This window comes from Gossypium hirsutum, chromosome D02 (genome assembly GCF_007990345.1).
Source record: "Gossypium hirsutum isolate 1008001.06 chromosome D02, Gossypium_hirsutum_v2.1, whole genome shotgun sequence".
NCBI classification, from domain to species: Eukaryota; Viridiplantae; Streptophyta; class Magnoliopsida; order Malvales; family Malvaceae; genus Gossypium; species Gossypium hirsutum.
This window is the reverse complement of record NC_053438.1, coordinates 59242338-59263198: the sequence shown is the minus strand read 5'-3', so window position 1 is coordinate 59263198 and position 20861 is coordinate 59242338.

Sequence of the window (20861 nt, the reverse complement as noted above, 5' to 3'; positions counted from 1 at the left end):
GTTTGCAAAAGGATTCTCGATGATTGCTTCTTTATTGACCAAACTACTACAAAAATATGTTAAGTTTGAATGGTCAAATAATGTTAGTAGAGTTTTGAGAGATTGAAGGCAATGTTGACAAATAAACCTGTTTTGACACAAGCTAAGTACAAGAAGGATTTTTTAGTATTTAGTGATATGTGTCATAATTATCTCGGGTGTGTATTGATGAAAAAGGCCAAGGTGTTCACATATGCTCTGCAAAAACTAAATCCACATGAGAAAAACTATCACACCCATGACTTAGAACTCGCAATGGTTGCTTTCGCTTTGATTATTTGGAGACACTACCTTTATTGTGAGAAGTGTCACCTTTATAGATATCATAAGAGTATAAAGTGTTTGCTCACTAAAAAAGAGTTGAACTTGAGACAACGCAAGTAGGTTAAGTTGCTGAAAATATCCAATTTAAAAATGGTTTTCTTTTACAGCGAAAAATTAAAATTTTAAAAATTGAGTCGGTTTGTGATATTTATAGCATTAAAATTTTCTCGAAACATACATATGCTTTGTGTGAGACGGATCCTAGATGTTCTTGGCTTTTAACCGAACGATTTTTTCTACTATTCTCATACCACAAATCGCCTCAAGTATTGACCAGAACAATCATGAATCAAACACAAAACCAAAAAAAAAAATATCAATTTCAGTAGAAATGTAATTCTCTGTCAAAAGAAACAGGTAAAATTGTTATTCTCAGAAAATAGAATTTATACTTAGAAAATAAAGTCTGACGGTTTTCAGGCAAAATAACATTATTGAAAATTGTTGTCTGTATAGCTCTACCAATACCATCTGTGTATAGGGAGATATAGGAGAATCTTGGTTGAATTAGTAAAACACAAATAATATTCATTTAATAAAAAAAACTAGGCTTCTAGTTTAACTATAAGAAGGGGGCGACACACCCTATTTAAATATACTGGGGTTGTCGCCCCTTATATGTAGTATGAGGGGATTTTGGGCCTCTCTTGTGTGTCCAAGTATATGTCCTTCTTAGACTTTTAACCTAGCACTTTATAATTTAATTCGATTCAATATATGTTTTTTTTATTTCTCAAAATAAATATTATTTATTAATTTAATTAGATAAAATAATTTTTTAATTAAATAATTTTCTCAATTTAATTCTAGTTCTGTGAAAATCATGAAAACTTTATCGTAAAAGAGTTTATCAGAAAATATATTTAATGTTCTTATTCAACAGATTCAAAAAAACTCATTAATTTAATTACATTTTTGAACTTCAATTATTTTATCAAATAATAATTCAAAAAAACTTAAATTAATTCTCAAGTTATTTCTAAACTTAGTGGGAAAACACATTCTAAACTTAGTGGGAAAACACATTCATTTTCGAATGTGACCATTCTTTAATTTTGTCATTTTCATCCATTTATGTTCATTTGATTCTATACATGATTCTTTTCTAGTTTCAACGACCTAATAGATAGAACGATTTGACATATATAATTAGTACTTAAATAATTTATAATTAAGTTCTAACTTTTCACCTATTAATTAGAAACTTATTTAGTCATTAAGTTATTCCACTATAGTATTGTGACTGAGCTCCCCCTAATTACATATTATTATGAAAGCTACTCATTCAATGTTCATCCAAATATTTTGCCATAAATATGTTACATTCATAGGATATCCTTAATCTTTATGAGACAAATTCATTCTCTCAATATGATCATATTTTATCCCAACAACAAAATTAACTTTAAAAAAAAAAACTAAATTAACTCAAACTATTAGTTAAAAATAATCAAACTAACTAATTAACTAAGATAAATCTAAAATAAGTACTTTCAAAATCACATGACTAAAATTTAAAATCTCAAAATTTTCGATTATTGAATCTTACTAATAAGCCAACAACTCATATTTTGTACCCACTTCTTAGTTCATCTTTTCCTTTCTTATTTAGGGTGACCACGTCTTAGTTAATCACTTTAACAGAAATGGCAATTTGGCTAATAATTAGATCTATCAAATTCTGTATCTCTAATCTTTCATTTTCGTACAAAAACAATCAAAAGGGGCACCAAGACTTGTTTTCCACACTTTTGCTACTTTGAAGTTAAAATATAACGTGGGCTTTGGGTCTCTTTTAGAAAAAAGTTGGTGGCATATATTAATAATATCAAGTTTGTATGCTTTGAAGTTTCGTATAGGAGGAAAGGGATTTGAATATTAAATAAGGAGATTCGATACACTTAATGTTGACTTAATTAGGTAGGTGAGCATGCTTAATAAATATAAATATGTTAGACTACCTTTAATATGTAAATTGGTCTAAGAATTATTTGGATGTTTCATTCCAGTCATCTTACACATTTGATTAACACTAGATCATAAATAGATATGAAAAATAGTTTAGTTTTATTAAAGAAATATCAATTTATTAACACTAAGACATCATGTATTACGTTAATACCGTCAAAATATTTAGACAAATTTACATGACACATAATTTTTTTAGTACTGATCAATCATTTTATTTCAGTATTTTAATTAATGTTGATTAATTTATTTAAATAATCCGTTGATAGAATATGAATAAAAAACTTAATTAAATATTAAATCGTGTGGATTTTAGCTGGAATATATATATATATATATTTGTAAATATCAATAGTTGTTTTCAGAAATCAAAAGAAATCGATGTCTTCATGCACAAGACAATAATACAAAGAAAATCACCCAAGTTATCTCAAATGAATTTTCATCAATATGAGATAAAAGAAAATACATGAAAAAAGAATGAGGCAATACAATTTGTTTATTTCAAATTAATTTTTAAAACAATATTAAACGACTGCAATAAGCACGAATCTCCATAAAAGAAATTACTATTTTAATCAATTTCAACTATGAAAATGTGATTTAAAAAATTATTAAGATTCAAGTTGGAACCTTATAAATTTGAAACAACTCATCTTTATAAATCCTAAAATAGATATAAAAATAACTCAGTCATACCGTGGAAAAACATTCAAGACATTGCATTTGCCGCAGGCCCAGCACCGGCTTTACCAAAACTTTAACTAGTCAATTAAGAGGATTAAAAGCGAAGTCTGCAAAAGAAGAAAATAAAATGTGGCTTTAGCTTATGAAAATAGAAAAGTCCTGGATTGAAGGCATTTTATTAATACAGTGTTTGGCTATAATTATCCAAGAAAAATTTACTCATTGAATTTCTAAAAATATGTCGTTTTTTAAAAAAATTTATGAGATTAGATTTTTTTTAAAAAAATTTACGGGATTATGTCGGTTTTACGAAAACGCTTTCAACTGGAAAAATTTTTAGTTGATTTGCAAAACAATACTTTCAACTGGAAGAGTTTTCAGTTGATTTGCAAAAGAAAGCTTTCAGCTGGAAGCGCTTTCTGCTCCCAATATTTTTTTTTTGCCACCTTTTGTGAAAATAAAATTTATGAACTAGGTTTTTATATAGACCCCAACTAGGAGTGAGCAAAATCCGTTCAATTCGAGAAACTCCATAAAAAATTTTAATTTTTGAATTAAATAGTTTGAGTTAATCGAGTTATTCAGATTAACTCAAATAAAAATAATTATTTTTTCAGTTTAACTCAAATATGAATTACACAATTCGAGTTATCTGAAAATCTGAATAAGAAAAGGCAAAACTACATCATTTTAATAAATCTTTACCTTTTCTAAAGTTAAAAATCAAAATCATTAAGTTAAAAGGTAAAATTACATCGTTTTGATAAATGTTTACCCATTAAGTTAATATGCAAAATCATTATATTGTTTATGTAGTTAAATAATCTTGTACTTCGTCTACTAGTTAAATAATCAGTCCATGTAAATGCAACATTAAGTATAAATAATTGGATTTGTTAACTCGACTTAACTTGACTAAAAATTTTTTTACTCGATTTGATTCGATTTGATTCGAAAAAAATTCAAACTGAGTTCGGTTGTTAAAAGAGGATTTGTCAACTCAACTAACTCGAAGTTTTTTTACTCGACTCGATCGAATGCTCACCCCTAACCCGAAGTCTCATTTCCCTTGTTTTCTTAAGTGATGTGGGATATGGGGTTGCTTACTCTTTTAACTAACAACATAATATTAAAGGATAAACTTAATTTTTAAAAATTAAAGACAAAACTTTGTACAATAGTAAACTCTAACAAAATAAAACATTATAAACTCTTATACAGATATTATCGTTGTAAAAAAAAGTCCAATAAAAAAAGAAAGACAAAGTTACACATATTGTAACACATAATATTTTTATATGGATATTAAAGTGTAAAAATTAATAAAGATAATATAGTGACCATTATGAATATCTTATTAAATAGATGTCCATCAAGATCAAGATAAGTTTTGATGTACTTTAAATTCTAATAGTCAATAGAAGTAGATCTCTACTTCATTTATACTTCTTATGTCTATAAATAGAGACTTTGGAGAAGCTTTGTAAATATTATGATTGATCAATAAAATACGCCATCTCTTTTGCTCTCAGATTTTCTTTATTCTTTACTTTTTGTCTTTTTATTTTATAACATATTATCAGCACGATTCTCTTTTAATTGTTTTTCTCCATAAGTCACAAAATTTTTTACCTTTCACCAAGTCTTACCCTTTTCAAGCAACAACCAATGTAATAATCAGTCACTCAAATTTGCTACACAAGCTATTGTCGATTGCCTTCTAAAGCTATTGTTGTTTTAGTCTTCAGTTGAGGTCTGTGCATTATGAGTAATCATTATGCAAAGAAATTTATATAATCCTTACATGGTATGTTTTTCTCCTTTGTTGATTGATTTTTGGTAAAATTATTTTATGAAAAATATTATTACTTTAAGGTTTCTTTTAAACTAAGATTCATTTATTAAATTATAGTATGTATGATATTTGGATGATTAAAATCTTTTATGAATAAATTGTTGTTATTAAATATACTTGAAATTATTGTATTATATCTTTTAAATTGAATTTATAAATATTTGATTAGAGTATCATAAGATTTTATAACATATATGTGGTATTGAAATTTTGTACAATGTGTATCGGATAACTTTCAAGCATCATACACTAAAATTTTGATTTTGTTTATTAATTGATTTTTTTACTATTATATTATAAATGTTATTATGAAAATAAAGTTGTTTTACTACTTGTAATAGTGCTTGTGATAATAGCCAGGGTGATAACAATGATGTTAAAAAATCTCAAGTATATTTTACTATGATTTATTTAATATATCATGTTTACTATAATTGGAGACTAATCATGACAACATGAATAAATAAATTTTTATTTGAAATCCACGCATGTTTTGCAATGGTGATTATGAAATAAAGAATCCATGGAGGCGTTTAGAAGTTTGTCCTACTAGATTTGTTCTATTCCCTGAAGGAAATGCAAATATAAAGAAAATAAAATATATAATCATGGACCACTAAAAGTGGGAACATAGTAAAAAATAATAGAACAATGAGAGTTCTTAAGATAACTCTTGAAAGAGTAAAGATAACTTATGTTATCAATGTAATATGAAAAATTATTAGCCACATACGGTGTATCCCAAATATTTTGTTTATGTTAATATTCTTTGAGGAATGATATGAGAATGTAGTAATGAATTCTATCATTACAGATAGAAAATATTTATCTTATTTTGTACTGAAACAAACAAATATTATTTCAATATTTGATAGTACAAAATTACTTGAAATCTCTAGAAGAGCTAATATATCTATAATACCCAATTTTAGCCCGGGCTCACAAAAAAATAATAAACCCAAAATAATAAAACAAAGTCTAAGTCCAGTACAAAATTATATCATTTGGCCCGAAAAAAATGGCCTATTACTTGAAAAGGTTGAAGGTCCATCTACAAGCTTATGGAAACATAATCTTCAAGGATATGCAATCTTAGATATGATATGCAATCTTAGATATGATATATGCAATCTTGGATATGATATGCAATCTTAGAAGATATGATTTTGTAATCTTAGAGATTTAATTTGTAGATACCCTTTAATCTTAGCCGTTGATGTAACAGATCTGTACCGTTGGATTTGGGGAGGCTCAGCTATAAATAGAGGCTTCTCCATTCATTGTAAGGAGGAGAAAAATCAATAAAAAAAAGGGAGAACGATTGGCAGTTTTTTAAAGGTGGCTTACTCTTTTCTTTTCTTTTTTTGATTATTTTTTACTTATTTACGATTTTAAAAAAGGGAGAAGGTGATAACACTGCGAATTTTATTTATTTATTTATTTAGCCCTAATAAAGTGACGCGTTTCAAAGGATGGAGATATTTTCCCATTCGAGCCCTATGAGTTATTCGCACCTTTTAATTGGGCCCTTCATTTTTTTTCCTTTAATTCTGTTTGGAGTTCAATTTAAATCCTTATTAATTCAATGTGCTTGATTTCTTACTCCACTATTTTTAAAAATATATATATATATATAATTTTGAATCTAATACTATTTTAATGATTAAGCTTAGTATTTTCTATTTTATTTTACGTTTTATATGTATTATGGCTATAAGTTTATTGAATTATATGTATATATTACCCTTTTTAAAAACTATAACATATCATTATTTTGAAATTCAATATATATTGCTATTATTTCGATTTATCACACTTTTTTATATTTTAGGTAAATTCAACATGATTTGTATATATTCTTTGATATTCCTATTTTGTAATATATTTTCGAAATTCACTTTACATATTTATATGTCTTAAAGATTTATATGAAAATGTTTTTATACAATACTATTTTATATATACATATATAATTTGTAATAAATTATTTTTATTCTGTATAGTTTTGATTTCATATTATTTTAGCTATTACCTTTAAATTCTCTCTTAAATAGGTTTATGTATTTTCTTTCGAATTCATTTATTATTTATCATTCATTAGTGCATGTTTTATTTACGAATTATCGCTCCATGTTGTATATTATCATTTTCGCATTCTGCTCGCTTAAAAGGCTATGTTCGATATCATTCAAGCATCAAAATCATTTTATTCAAAACTTTCCAAAATAAAGATAATACTCGTATTTAGGATTTTCAAGAAAATTGAGCCCTAACGTATTGGGTTCCGATTTTCTTCGTTAAATCTAATAATCGAGAATTGCTCTTTGATCAAAATAAAAATTAAAAAGCTTGTTGTTGGGAATTTAATATGTTGTGTCCTAACGCATTGGATGTGACGTATTGATTTCTCGAGATAAAGATTTTTTTTAAATATATATATTAATAAAGGAAATATTTAATGTTTGAGATGTTGAGAAATTGTGCCCTAACGTATTGGGCTGCGGTTTCGTCATAAATCTTAAACACTTGAATATTCTTTTAAATTTTATCACACAAATCTTTTGGACAAGCTCATCTTGAAAAAAATAAAATATCGTGCCCTAACGCATTGGGTGTGACATTTTCTTTTTCAAAATGAGAGAGTTTTAATAAATAACTTAATTTAATTAAGGATCGTATTTTTCAACTCTCGACATTAAGACATTTATTAATCAACTTGGTACCAATTTTTGGGCGTTACGGGGGTGCTAATCCTTCCTCGTACGTAACTGAATCCCGAACCCACTTTCTCTAAAAATTCGTAGACCAAAGTCATTTTTAGGTGATCCAATCACACCTTAATAAAAGATTGGTGGCGACTCTAATTTTCGTCGACAACTAATTTTTGTTTTCTTCCCAAAAATAAAAATGGTTTCGACAGCTTGGTGACTCCACTGGGGACTTTTTTTTAAAAAAAGAGAGTCGAGCCACAAAGTTGATTAATTATTGTCTTATGGTCGAGAAATTTTTTTTTTTAAAAAATTCATGGTATCCTGTTGCATTCATTATTTCTTCCTTAATGGATTTAAGTATTGTTTGCATTACACATTACATGAGTCGAATAATTTTAGCCTTTTAAGTGGGAGCGAGAAACTAGTCCTTCGTGAGGTTTTCACCTCTGTGCAGGGTAGTGGACCGCTTTCGGGATACATCCATACCTATGTCTTCGTGAGATTTTCATCTCCGTGCAGCCATAGGGAAATGTATTCCCCTGAACTGAACTCGATCCATATGAGCCTCTAATGGGTGAGGATTGAGGAATCTGCTAGTTCGGGTACCTTTACTTTAGAACCGAACTTCATATAGTGAACCTTAGAAATCCACCTTAGGTAGAACTACACTAAATCCTAGTAGATATCCTAATAGGTGTTTTACTATTTCTTGATTATATTCTATATTTTTATATGATACTGACTTTTTGTGTTTTATTTTGATTGCATGACATGGCATTTTATTTCATCATAAAAGGCGTCGGTTCATATTCAGTTGCTAGATAGAAAGCTTATCATGAAAAAAGGGTTTCTTGATAAAGTGGAAAATAATACGGTTGCCTGAAGATATTCTGAGAAACACAAGAGGGGTGGTGGAAAATTTTGTGACTTTACTTCGTGGCCCGAGGATTTAAGACGATTGTCTAAGAGCTTTTGACATTCCAATTCCCTTAAAGAAGCTGATGAGCATTACGAGGATAGGAAAACAATGGATTGTGACCAGGATCAAGAAAAAGGGAGCTAGCAGTGGGATCTATCAGAAATTTACGGGATTTATCTTAAACATGCAGATGAAGAAAAAGATCAATGTTGCCTCTTGGAATATAAGGGCAAGGCCGTACATGCATCTGCTTTATGTAAAGAAATTTACTTTCTAGTAAAGTTTTCTTAAATGGAATTGAATCAAAATTGATGCCTTTTTTGCATTCATTTCATGCATTGCATTGCTTCATATGCATTAAAAAAATGTTAAAAGTTTCTAATTGATGTCAATCATTCCTCAGTTAATCTGGAAAGCAACCAACCTACTAAACCCTGCTACGGTACTCGAGCAAAAACTAAAGACATGGACCAAAGGCTAGAACAGCTCCAAAAAGAAATGCAAGATCAGCTTCAACAAAAAATAAATGAGCAGCTTGAGAAGATTCAACAAAAAATGATGGATAAAATGATGGAGTCTCAGGAGAATATGATGACTAAGTTGACTCAGTTGTTGACTGGAGGAGTTGATAAAGGAAAAAGCTCTGCGCTTAATGTTGAAGAAGGATACAGTAAGGGACCTGTCCATCCTCCAGGCTTTACCCCTCAGCAAGTTGAGATATGTCCGTGCAAATCCTCTCTCACCATTAAGCCTCAGCAGTTTCAAGACGATGCTGCAACGCCAATGAATTTTCAGGCTGGATCAGGCTTTAACCCTAGAGACAACCTTGTGAATCCTGCTATCCCTAACTTTGATGAAACAGCTGGAAAAGAAAAAGTGAAGGATGAGTTGCCAAAATAGTTAGAGGAAAAGTACAAATGGCTCGAGGAAAAACTTCGGGCAATGGAAGGCATTGAGAGCTACCAGGGGTTTGATGCTAAAGAATTGAGCTTGGTTCCGGATTTGGTACTCCCTCACAAGTTCAAAATGCCAGAGTTTGAGAAGTACAATGGAACTAGTGGCCCTAAAGCTCATATTACCATGTTTTGCACAAGAATGACTGGGTATGTCAATAACGACCAACTGTTGATACATTGCTTCCAAGATAGCCTCAAGGGGGTAGCATCCAAGTGGTACAATCAATTGAGTCGTACCAAGATTAATTCATGGAGAGATTTAGCACAGGCATTCATAAAACAGTACAGTCATGTGACCAATATGGTACCTGATAGAATCACTCTACAAAACATGGAAAAGAAACCCGGTGAAAGTTTTATGCAATACGCACAAAGGTGGAGGGAGGTTGCCGTCCAAGTTCAGTCATCTCTTCTAGAGAGAGAAATGACAATGCTTTTCGTTAACATATTGAAGACCCTATTCATTACGCATATGTTAGGAAGTGCTACTAAAAGCTTTTCTGACATAATTATGAATTGTGAAATGATAGAAAATGCTATCAGAAGCGGAAAGATAGATGCTGGAGAAAGTAGTAGAAGGTCAGCCTCAAAGAAAAAGGAAGATGAGGTCAATAACACCAGTTATTCAAAGACGGTTACGGTGAATCAGCCGAGAAAGGTGGCTGATAACCAACAAGGATCATTGAGACAAGAACTTGGAGTGAAACAAGGTACTGAGAAGCTCCAGTTCACACCAATTCTGATGTCGTATAAGGAGTTGTATCAAAACTTGTTCAATGCACACATTGTTGCCCATTCCTACTTAAAACCTCTACAACCTCCGTACCCCAAGTGGTATGATGCGAACGCATAATGTGATTACCATGCGGGAATTACGGGGCACTCAATAGAGAATTGCATTACCTTCAAAAAGCTAATTGAAAAATTCATCAACATAGGTATTGTCAAGTTGGATGATTCATCTAATCCGCTACCCAATTATGATTGATAATGGAGTAAATGCAATATATGAAGAGGTGTTCGGAAGGGTTCACATCAATGTCATATATGAAGACACAATTGAAAAAGAGACCTTGTTAGATGTCCGCCCTTATAAATTTGGGAGTGTTCTAAGTAATTGGATTGCGGAAGAAATTTCTGTAGTCTTTAGAGCTATTTTAGAGTAATGTTCAGAACATTCCTATTGTTTTTAGCCTAAAAATTATAGGAATTCTTTTGTGAAATAGGCTCATGTTTGAATATCATTATTCTAATAAAATACATCTTTGCATTTATTTTTGAGCCAATATTCTTTTATTCTTTGCGAGTAATTATTCTTTCATTCTTTTGGATTTTCTTCCACATCATTCTTTCATTCATAATTATATTGTACAAATTATTATTCATAAATTCACACATTCTTTTGTATATTCTTTTGCACTTACTATGAGTCCTCAGATATTAATGATATGAGTGATGCTGGTACAGACTTAGAATCTCCTTTTGAGCGAGATATGTGTTTAGAGGGATCTCATAACTTTGAAGATGACATAGATTGTAGCCTATTTCTAAACTTGTTAAGGATAGTAGAACAAGTCGAGAAAAGGATCTTACCCTACAAAGAAAAATCATTGGGATACACGACTTCTCCTTATGTAGGGCATGAAGGTCATTTGGTCGATCTCGCCAAAAGAGTCTGACGGTCATCGATTCGTCTTTGTGGTCGTCAATTACTTTACTAAATGGGTGGAAGCTACCTCGTATGCCAATGTCATAAAGTCGACAGTCAGCAAATTCTTGAAGAATCCTATGTCAGTATGGAACCCTAAAAGGATCATATCTGATAATGTACGAAATTTGAACAACAATAATATCAAAAGTTTGCAGTCTGTTCACGATTAATGTCATATCGCCACAAAAATAAAACTCCGCCGGGGCAATGCCTTTCTTTTGGGCCCATTACGGTATTACCTATTGAAGACAAGATTCTTTCTCTCTGAGTTTTTGGATTAATTCCGATTGAAGAGGAATGTTCAAAGTTATTCATAAAAAAAGAAAAAGAAAGAAAAGCCAAAAAAAAAGAAAATGAGAGGCCAAGGTGAAAATCCGCAAAGGACGTCTTGAGACCAAAGGGGATTTGAGTTGAAAACCCGAAAAGGGCGGCTCAAATATTGATCAAAATAGGGCATGAGGTGATCAGAACAACTCGAATCTTGATCAAATTGGGGTATATGATGATCTTGCTATACTTGAATCAACAGGAAAGGGTAGGCGACATCTTGGGACATCGACAAAGCACTGTAGATCTCCTAAACACATGTCAAACTCAGAAGGGTTTTCAGAAAGTTTATACAGAAAAGTTCAAGCTGCGATATCTGGGGTACCCAATCTTCATACTATTGAATTTGTTGTTCTTGGAATACTTCATTCTTTTCCAAGATACACATTCCCAATCAATTTCTTATCATTCTTTACTATTTCTGATAATTTATTCCTTTCGAGCTATGCTCAGAACTAAATTTATTCTTATCCATTGTTATGACCTTTTTTTCCAAGCATGTTGCATTGGAATAATGATTAATGGACTAATAAAACTTTCACAAAGAAAGTTTTGCATATTACTTTAGAAGTTTCTAAATAATACATGAACCTGAAACAAGACTATTATTTAGAACGCACCAAGTTTAAAGGTTGGAAATTTAAGAAGAAAGAGTCTAAATTCAAACTTTCTCTTTGGATTCTGTTGTCAAAAACATTGATTGAGCAAAGTGACAAGATGTCAGGTTGGTGACAAAGCTTAAATGAACAAGCAAGCAATGATCACCAGGCAATAGGAAGAGGTTTCCTCGGAGAAGAAAGACTTCATTTGCACATGAGCCTTTGGTGCGACACCTTAGGCATGGTGTAAAGGACCAAAGAATTTCACATTCTGTATCCTTGAATTGTGATAGGAGTGGATTGAGAAAAATCCATATATTTCTACCCTCGGGTTGCAGTGGGAGAATGATGGTACAAATTTTACGTCCTAGTGGATTGAACTTTGAGGTTTACAATGGGGGAAATCTGACTAAGTGGAGATGCCAGCCAAGAAAGAAGGCGTTGTAGCACGTCAGTGATAAAGCCTTAATAAACTTTGAGCAATGATAAATTAAGTGAAAAAGGGATCATTGTCAAAAATGACATTCTATATTCATACAAACACCATTCACACATGTCTAGTTAGGAGCATTTGATGCATTTCGATCATGCCATCCTAATCTTAGGCATATTTCGGTTTATTATACAGGTCATGTTCCTCAGAGAACAGATCGGTGAAATCACAAAGCCTTGTCTCCTTGGGTCGTAGTGGAGTAGGTTGAAGATAGCAGATCTTGCCTTCCTGCATCGATAGCGAAGCCGATCAAAAATACCAGCCTTGCCTCCCTGGGTCGTAGTGGAGTAGGTTGAAGATAGCAAATCTTCCCTTCCTGCATCAACAGCGAAACAGATCGAAGATACCAGCCTTGCCTCCCTGGGTTGTAGTGGAGCAGGTTGAAGATAGCAGATCTTGCCTTCCTGTACCGACAGTGAAGCAGATCGAAGATACCAGCCTTGCCTCCATGGGTTCTAGTGGAGCAGGTTGAAGATAGCAAATCTTGCTTTCCTGTACCGACAGTGAAGCAGATCGAAGATATCAGCCTTGTCTCCCTGGGTTGTAGTGGAGCAGGTTGAAGATAGCAGATCTTGCCTTCCTGTACCGACAGTGACGCAGATTGAAGATACCAGCCTTGCCTCCCTGGGTTGTAGTGGAGCAGGTTGAAGATAGCAGATCTTGCCTTCCTGCACCGATAGTGAAGCAGATCAAAGATACCAGCCTTGCCTCCTTAGGTTGTAGTGGAGCAGGTTGAAGATAGCAGATCTTGCCTTCCTGCATCGACAGTGAAGCAGATCGAAGATACCAGCCTTGCCTCCCTGGGTCGTAGTGGAGCAGGTTGAAGCTAGCAGATCTTGCCTTCCTGTACCGACAGTGAAGTAGATCAAAGACACTAGCCTTGCCTCCCTGGGTTGTAGCGGAGCAGGCTAAAGATAGTAGATCTTGCCTTCTTTCACCGACAGCGAAGCAGATCGATGACACCAGTCTTATCAAAGTCGCAACGACGAATCTTACTTCCCGGGTGGGATAGTGGAACAGATTGAAGCTACGACGGCGAATCTTATCTTCTTGACATTCCAGTTAAACAGATTGAAAATATCAGGTCTTATCTCCCTGAAGTTGTGGAGGAGCAGACCCAAGAAAGCGAGTCTTATCTCCCTGAAGTTGCAGTGGAGCTGACTCAAGAAAGTAAGTCTTATCCCCCTGAAATTGCAGTGGGGCAGACTAAATAAACAAATCCTGTCTCCCTAATGTTGTAGTGGAGTGGATTAGAATGATGGGTCTTATCTCTCTGAAATTACACCAGAGCAGATCGCATCAAATTCATCTTTAAGTTGTAGCGGATCAAGTTGAAGCTATAGGTCTTATCTCCCTGAAGTTGCAGTGGAGCAGATAGCAAATTTTGTTTTCTTGAGAAACTACAACATACAAATTCTATCTCCCTGGTATTGCAGTGGAGTAGATTGAAGCATTAGTTCCTATACCTCTGAAGATGCAGTAGGATGGAATGTGGCTGCTTGAAGAAGAAGAGCACCAAGATCCAGCGTGACCGGGAAAAAATTGGTCATTTCTAAAGTCTTTGCTCCGTTCTTGTTACACGACAACGAGCAAAGAGGGGCAAGCTGTAATACCCAATTTTATCCCTGGCTCACAAAAAAATAATAAACCCAAAATAATAAAACAAAGTCTAAGTCCAGTACAAAATTATATCATTTGGCCCGAACGGAATGGCCCATTACTTGAAAAGGTTGAACGTCCATCTACAAGCTTATGGAAACATAATCTTCAAGGATATGCAATCTTAGATATAATATGCAATCTTAGATATGATATATGCAATCTTGGATATGGTATGCAATCTTAGAAGATATGATTTTGTAATCTTAGAGATTTAATTTGTAGATACCCTTTAATCTTAGCCGTTGATGTAATAGATCTGTACCGTTGGATTTGGGGAGGCTCAACTATAAATAGAGGCCTCTCCCTTCATTGTAAGGAGGAGAAAAATCAATAAAAAAAGGGAGAACGATAGGCAGTTTTTTAAAGGTGGCTTACTCTTTTCGTTTCTTTTTTCGATTATTTTTTACTTATTTACGATTTTAAAAAAGGGAGAAGGTGATACCACTGCGAATTTTATTTATTTATTTATTTAGCCCTAATAAAGTGACGCGTTTCAAAGGATAGAGATATTTTCCCATTCGAGCCCTATGAGTTATTTGCGCCGTTTAATTGGGCCCTTTATTTTTTTTCCTTTAATTCTGTTTGGAGTTCAATTTAAATCCTTATTAATTCAATGTGCTTGATTTCTTACTCCACTATTTTTAAAAAAAAATAATATATTTAATTTTGAATCTAATACTATTTTAATGATTAAGCTTAGTATTTTCCATTTTATGTTACGTTTTATATGTATTATGGCTATAAGTTTATTGAATTATATGTATATATTACCCTTTTTAAAAATTATAATGTATCATTATTTTGAAATTCAATATATATTGCTATTATTTCGATTTATCACACTTTTTTTATATTTTAGGTAAATTCAACATGATTTGTATATATTCTTTGATATTCCTATGTTGTAATATATTTTCGAAATTCACTTTACATATTTATATGTCTTAAAGATTTATATGAAAATGTTTTTATACAATACTATTTTATATATACATATATAATTTGTAATAAATTATTTTTATTCTATATATTATTGATTTCATATTATTTTAGCTATTACCTTTAAATTCTCTCTTAAATAGGTTTATGTATTTTCTTTCGAATTCATTTATTATTTATCATTTATTTATTATTTCGAATTCACTGTTGCTATAAATATCTGTTTTGAAATGATGGAAAAAAATGGAGGATTAAGTTATTGATTTGATTTGAAGATTTTGACATATTCCCTGAAGCGAATATTACATATAATTGTTTCGAAATTATATTTATTTGTTGACTAAGTGAAATTATAAACTTCACATTCATTTAGACATTTCTAGTAGTAAATGTCACAATAGCACTTATATGTGGATACAAAGTAAAAGGAATAACAGTAAAATTATAACTTGTCACAATTTATATTGACATTATTAATACAATTGAAATGCATGTTAAAGTAACCAGAAGTTTACTGATACAAATGTTTTTACTACTTGGCATGATGCAAAAATTAATTGAGAATTCATATGGACATTCATTAAAGAACTAGAAGATTCTTTAATTTAAAGAATTCTCATTTGTTGCTTGTTCTCATTGAAAATTAATTCTTAGAAACTCACTAGCTAAAGTTGAGATTTAATGTCTTACATTTCTGAAATGAATATGGGCTCATTCATCTACCATGTGGATGGTTTTGATATTATATGATTTTGGTAGATTCATCTACAAAATAATCACGTATGTGTTATCAACTTACAACCTGTCATTTGGCAAGGTTGCTTGTTTAAATAATTAATTTCAAATTATGCAATTAAGATAATTCATATTGCTAAAGCTGACGAGTTTATATCTCAGCCTTTTATTGATAAAGTTTGAAAAACTTTTTTAAAAGTTTGTTATTTATGTGTACAATGGTTTAGAGAAATTTTTGATTAAATGCCTATGATTAATGTCTAAACCATTACTTATGAGAACTAAACTTCCTATTTCAACATGAGATTATGTTGATTTACGTGTTGTACTCATCAAGCCAATAAATCATAAATACTCCCCATTAAAATTGGTTTTTGATTAAGAACTAAATATTTCTCATCTTTGAATTTTTGTATGTGCATATATGTTCCAATTGCTCCACCACAATGTACAAAGATGAGTGAATCCTCAAATAAAGTTGGAAATATATATTAATTACAAGTTTTTTTGTACTATTAGATGTTTTGAATGTATTGGAGATTCAATTATGACATGATTTGTGATTACAATTTTGATTCGATAATTTTCCCGACATTTGGGAGAGAGAAATAATAACTTGTAATGAGTTATGGGGAGAGTAATTTGAACCAGAAGTTCAACAAGGATAACTCTGTTGGAAAATAATGGATATTTTGAAACTTTGAGGCATATTATTTTATTGATAAAATTGAAGGTTTGAATAATAAATTATGGATTTATATTCTATATAATATGCTCAAAATTGTTAAGTGATGAATGATAAATTAGTGGTCAAATTAAAAGATAGTTTAGTGGTCAAATTATCTCTTGGTGAATAGATTCATTACTCTTGGTTTAATATTGCATCTCTTCATTCATTGCGTCTGTTCACTTATATCTATTAACTTTTCAACAAAACTCCTCATGAATAGGTCTAAATCTCTTCATTCATTTCCTCTCCACTATATAAAGCCAATTTAGGAGACTTCCAAAACACATTATCAAAAACCATCAACATCAAAAATTCCTTCTAAATTCATTCCTTCTGGTGATAGAGAAAGGAAAGATTGTATTTGATTGATCATTGTTGTTGTGCAACTATTGTGATCGTTTGTTGTATCCTGGGAGACAAACATCCAACGTTACTCAAAGCACCGAGGAGAGGTCGAATTTTTCTTAAGGAAACTATTCATACAGGCCTTAACAAAATTCTTCTTCTAATTTTCAACTCTGTCCGATTATAGGTATTTTGTTGTGTTGCTACTAATGCATTATATTGCATTATTATTGTTACGACATATTAATACTACATACAGTATTATATTTTCTTACAATCTTAAGACAAAATATTTGTTATAGTTTTAATCTAAGACATACATATTACCATCGTAACTTATTTATGTTGGTTTATACTTCTATTTCAGATTTTAATTTATTTACGGATTTTGGTTCTTCATTCTGAATACCGAAAAATGTCTTATACGTCAAACAACTCATCCAATTCAAAGGCTGAGGCGATTGTCGTTGCTCGAGCTTAGGTTGCGAGCCAAACATTACTTGTGATTATGAGTCACAATGAAAAGCCTGCGAAATTCACTGGAGAGAATTTTAAAACATCGTAACAGAAAATGTTGTTCTATTTGACCTTGTTGAATATGACAAAATTTCTGAAGGATGATCCTCCTATGTTTAGAGAGGATGACGAAGATGCTATTATCGCCTTCAACACTATCAAAGTATGGAACAACTCTGATTTCTTATGTCGTAACTACATTTTGAACAGTTTATCTGATGAACTTTATGAAGTATACAATATCAAGAAAACAACTAAGGAATTATGAGAATTGTTGGGCCATAAATACAAAACTGAAGATGCTAGTGTTAAGAAATTCTTAGTTTCCAAGTTCTTAAACTTTGTAATGATTGATTCTAAAGCTATTGTAAACCAGGTGCAAGAATTCCAACTGATCATTCATGGTATTCTCGTAGAAGGGATGGTTATAAGTGAATCCTTTCAGGTGGCAGCCATTTTTGAAAAACTCCCCCTGCTTGGAATGACTTCAAGAATTATCTTAAGCATAAGAGAAAGGAAATGACAGTGGAAGATCTTATCGTCAGACTTCAAATTGAAGAAGACAATCGATGTGCAACTAAAAGGCTAAACAAAGCAACCAATCCTAACTTTGCCAAGGCAAATGTAGTGGAAATCAAGAAGGACTCCAAGAAAAGAAAACATTCTCAAACTGGCTCTAAACTAGGACCAAAATATGGTGTCTTCAAGAAGCTAAAATTCTAAGGAAAATACTTTAATTGCAATAAGATGGGACACAAGTAATTCGATTGTAGGCTTCCAAAGAGGGTCAGAACAAACGAGGCCAACACTATGGAAAATATTTCTAAGGAAGTATCTAATCTTGACCTTTGCAATGTGATTTCTAAAGTCAACTTGGTTGATTCAAATCCAAGAGAATGGTGGCTTGATACTGGTGCCACATGTCATATTTGTTGTGACAAGGACTCATTTGTTGAGTTGGTTCCTTATGAGAAAGGGGAGAAGCTCTATATGGGCAACGTTGCAACTTCCAAGATCAAGGAGAAAGGCACTGTGATTTTGAAGATGACTTCTGGCAAAGAGTTGAAACTTCAAAATGTGTTGTATGTACCTGACATACACAAGAACATTGTCTTTGGGACCCTCCTAAGTATGCATGGCTTTAAGATGGTATTTGAATCCCAGAAGTTAGTTTTGTCAAAAGCGGGAACATTTGTGGGAAGGGGATATGTATCAAATGATATGTGAAAACTCAATGCTATCTCTGTAAAAGCTAATACTATGAAAACGAATTATGCTTCTTCTTCTGTTTATATGCTTGAGTCATTTGATTCATGGCATGGTTGGCTCGAACATGTTAATTCTGATACTTTACGTAGATTAATTAACTTAGAGCATATTCCTTCATTTCATAGTAATTATAATCATAAATGTGAAACGTGTGTTGAGGCAAAACTAACAAGGTCTTCATTTCAATCTATTGAAAGAAATAATAAACCACTTGATCTAATACATATTGATATTTGTTACTTAAAGTTTATTCAAACTAGAGGAGGGAATAAATATTTAATTACCTTTATTGATGATAGGACAAAATATTGTTATATATATTTTCTTAAAAGCAAAGATGAAGCTATAAAGAAATTTGTTCTCTATAAGCAAGAAGTTGAAACCTAGCTTAAAAAAAGAATTAAGAGGGTGAGAAGTGACCATGGTGGTGAAAATGTTGAACCATTTGGTAAATTTTGTGCACAACATGGTATTATTCATAAAGTGACACCATCATACTCTCCTCAATCCAATGGAGTAGCAAAGCGGAAAAATTAAACCCTAAAGGAAATGATAAACACAATGCTAGGAAGTTCTGGGTTGTCATAAAACATGTGGGGGGAAGCTGTTTTATCAGCGAATTACCTTTTAAATAAGGGGCCTCGCAATAAAAAGAACAAGACACCATATGAGTTATAGAAGGGCAAGAAACCTTCCTACAACTACTTGAAAATGTGGGGATTTCTTACAAAGGTAATGTTTCCTTTACCGAAGCAAATGAAAATAAGTTCTAAAATAGCGGATTGTATTTTCATTGGTTATTCACGCCATAACAATAAACATCGGTTTCTTGTGCATGAATCAAAGAATCCTAAAATTCACAAGAATTCGATATTGGAATCTAAAAATGTCTCATTCTTTTAAAATATATTCCCTTGTAAGACTAGGAAAGTTGGGTCAAGTTCAACAAAATGAACTTTAGAGACTATTGATAGTCAAGACTTTCAACAAGAGGTTGAAGTCAAGACAGAGCCAAGAAGAAGTAAAAGGGCAAGGGTGAAAAAGTTCTTTGGATCAAATTTTCTAACCTATATCCTAAATACTGAACCTCAAACTTATAGTGAAGCTATATGCCCATCTGAAAGCACTTTTTGGAAAGATGATACAATGATGAAATTAATTCCATCATGAAAAATCACACGTGGGAATTAGTGGATCTACCTCAAGGAATTAAACCACTAAATTCTAAATGGATTTTCAAATGAAAAATGAAAGCAGATGGAACAATTGATAAGTGCAAGGCCAAATTGGTTATAAAAGGTTATAGACTAAATGAATACCTTGATTACTTTAATACATTTTCTCCTATATCAAAAATAACTTCTATAAGGATGATAGTTGTTATTGTCACTTTACGTAATCTAGAAGTTCATCAAATGGATGTTAAGATAGCTTTTCTACATGGAGATCTTAATGAGGAGATTTCCATGGAACAACCTGAGGGTCGTGTAGCTTTAGGGCAAGAAAGAAAAGTCTATAGATTAGTGAAGTCTTTGTATGGACTTAAGCAAGCACCAAAGCAGTGGCATGAAAGGTTTGACAATGTCATTATATCAAATGAATTTAAAATTAATGAGTGTGAAAAATGTGTGTATGCGAAAACCACTATTGATGGATATGTAATTCTATGTTTATATGTTGATGACATACTCATTGTTGGAAGTAACAATGAAATGGTAAGACGTACCAAAAACTTGTTAAATTCAAGGTTTGACATGAAAGATATGGGACTTGCTAGCATGATTTTGGGCATCCAAATCAAAAGGTCATTTGAAGGTCTCTTACTGGCTTAATCACACTACGTAGGAAAGATTTTTGAAAAATTTGGCAAAGATGATTTTGGTGTAGCCAGAACTCTGATAGATATAAGTTAACATCTGTCCAAAAAAAGGTGAAAATGTTAACCAAGTGGAATATGCAAGAGTCATAGGAAGTCTAATGTACCTTATGAGTTGCACTAGACTTGATATTCCTTTCACTACAAGCAGTTTAAGCAGATTCACAAGCAATCCAGGGGAGAACCACTGGAAAGTGATT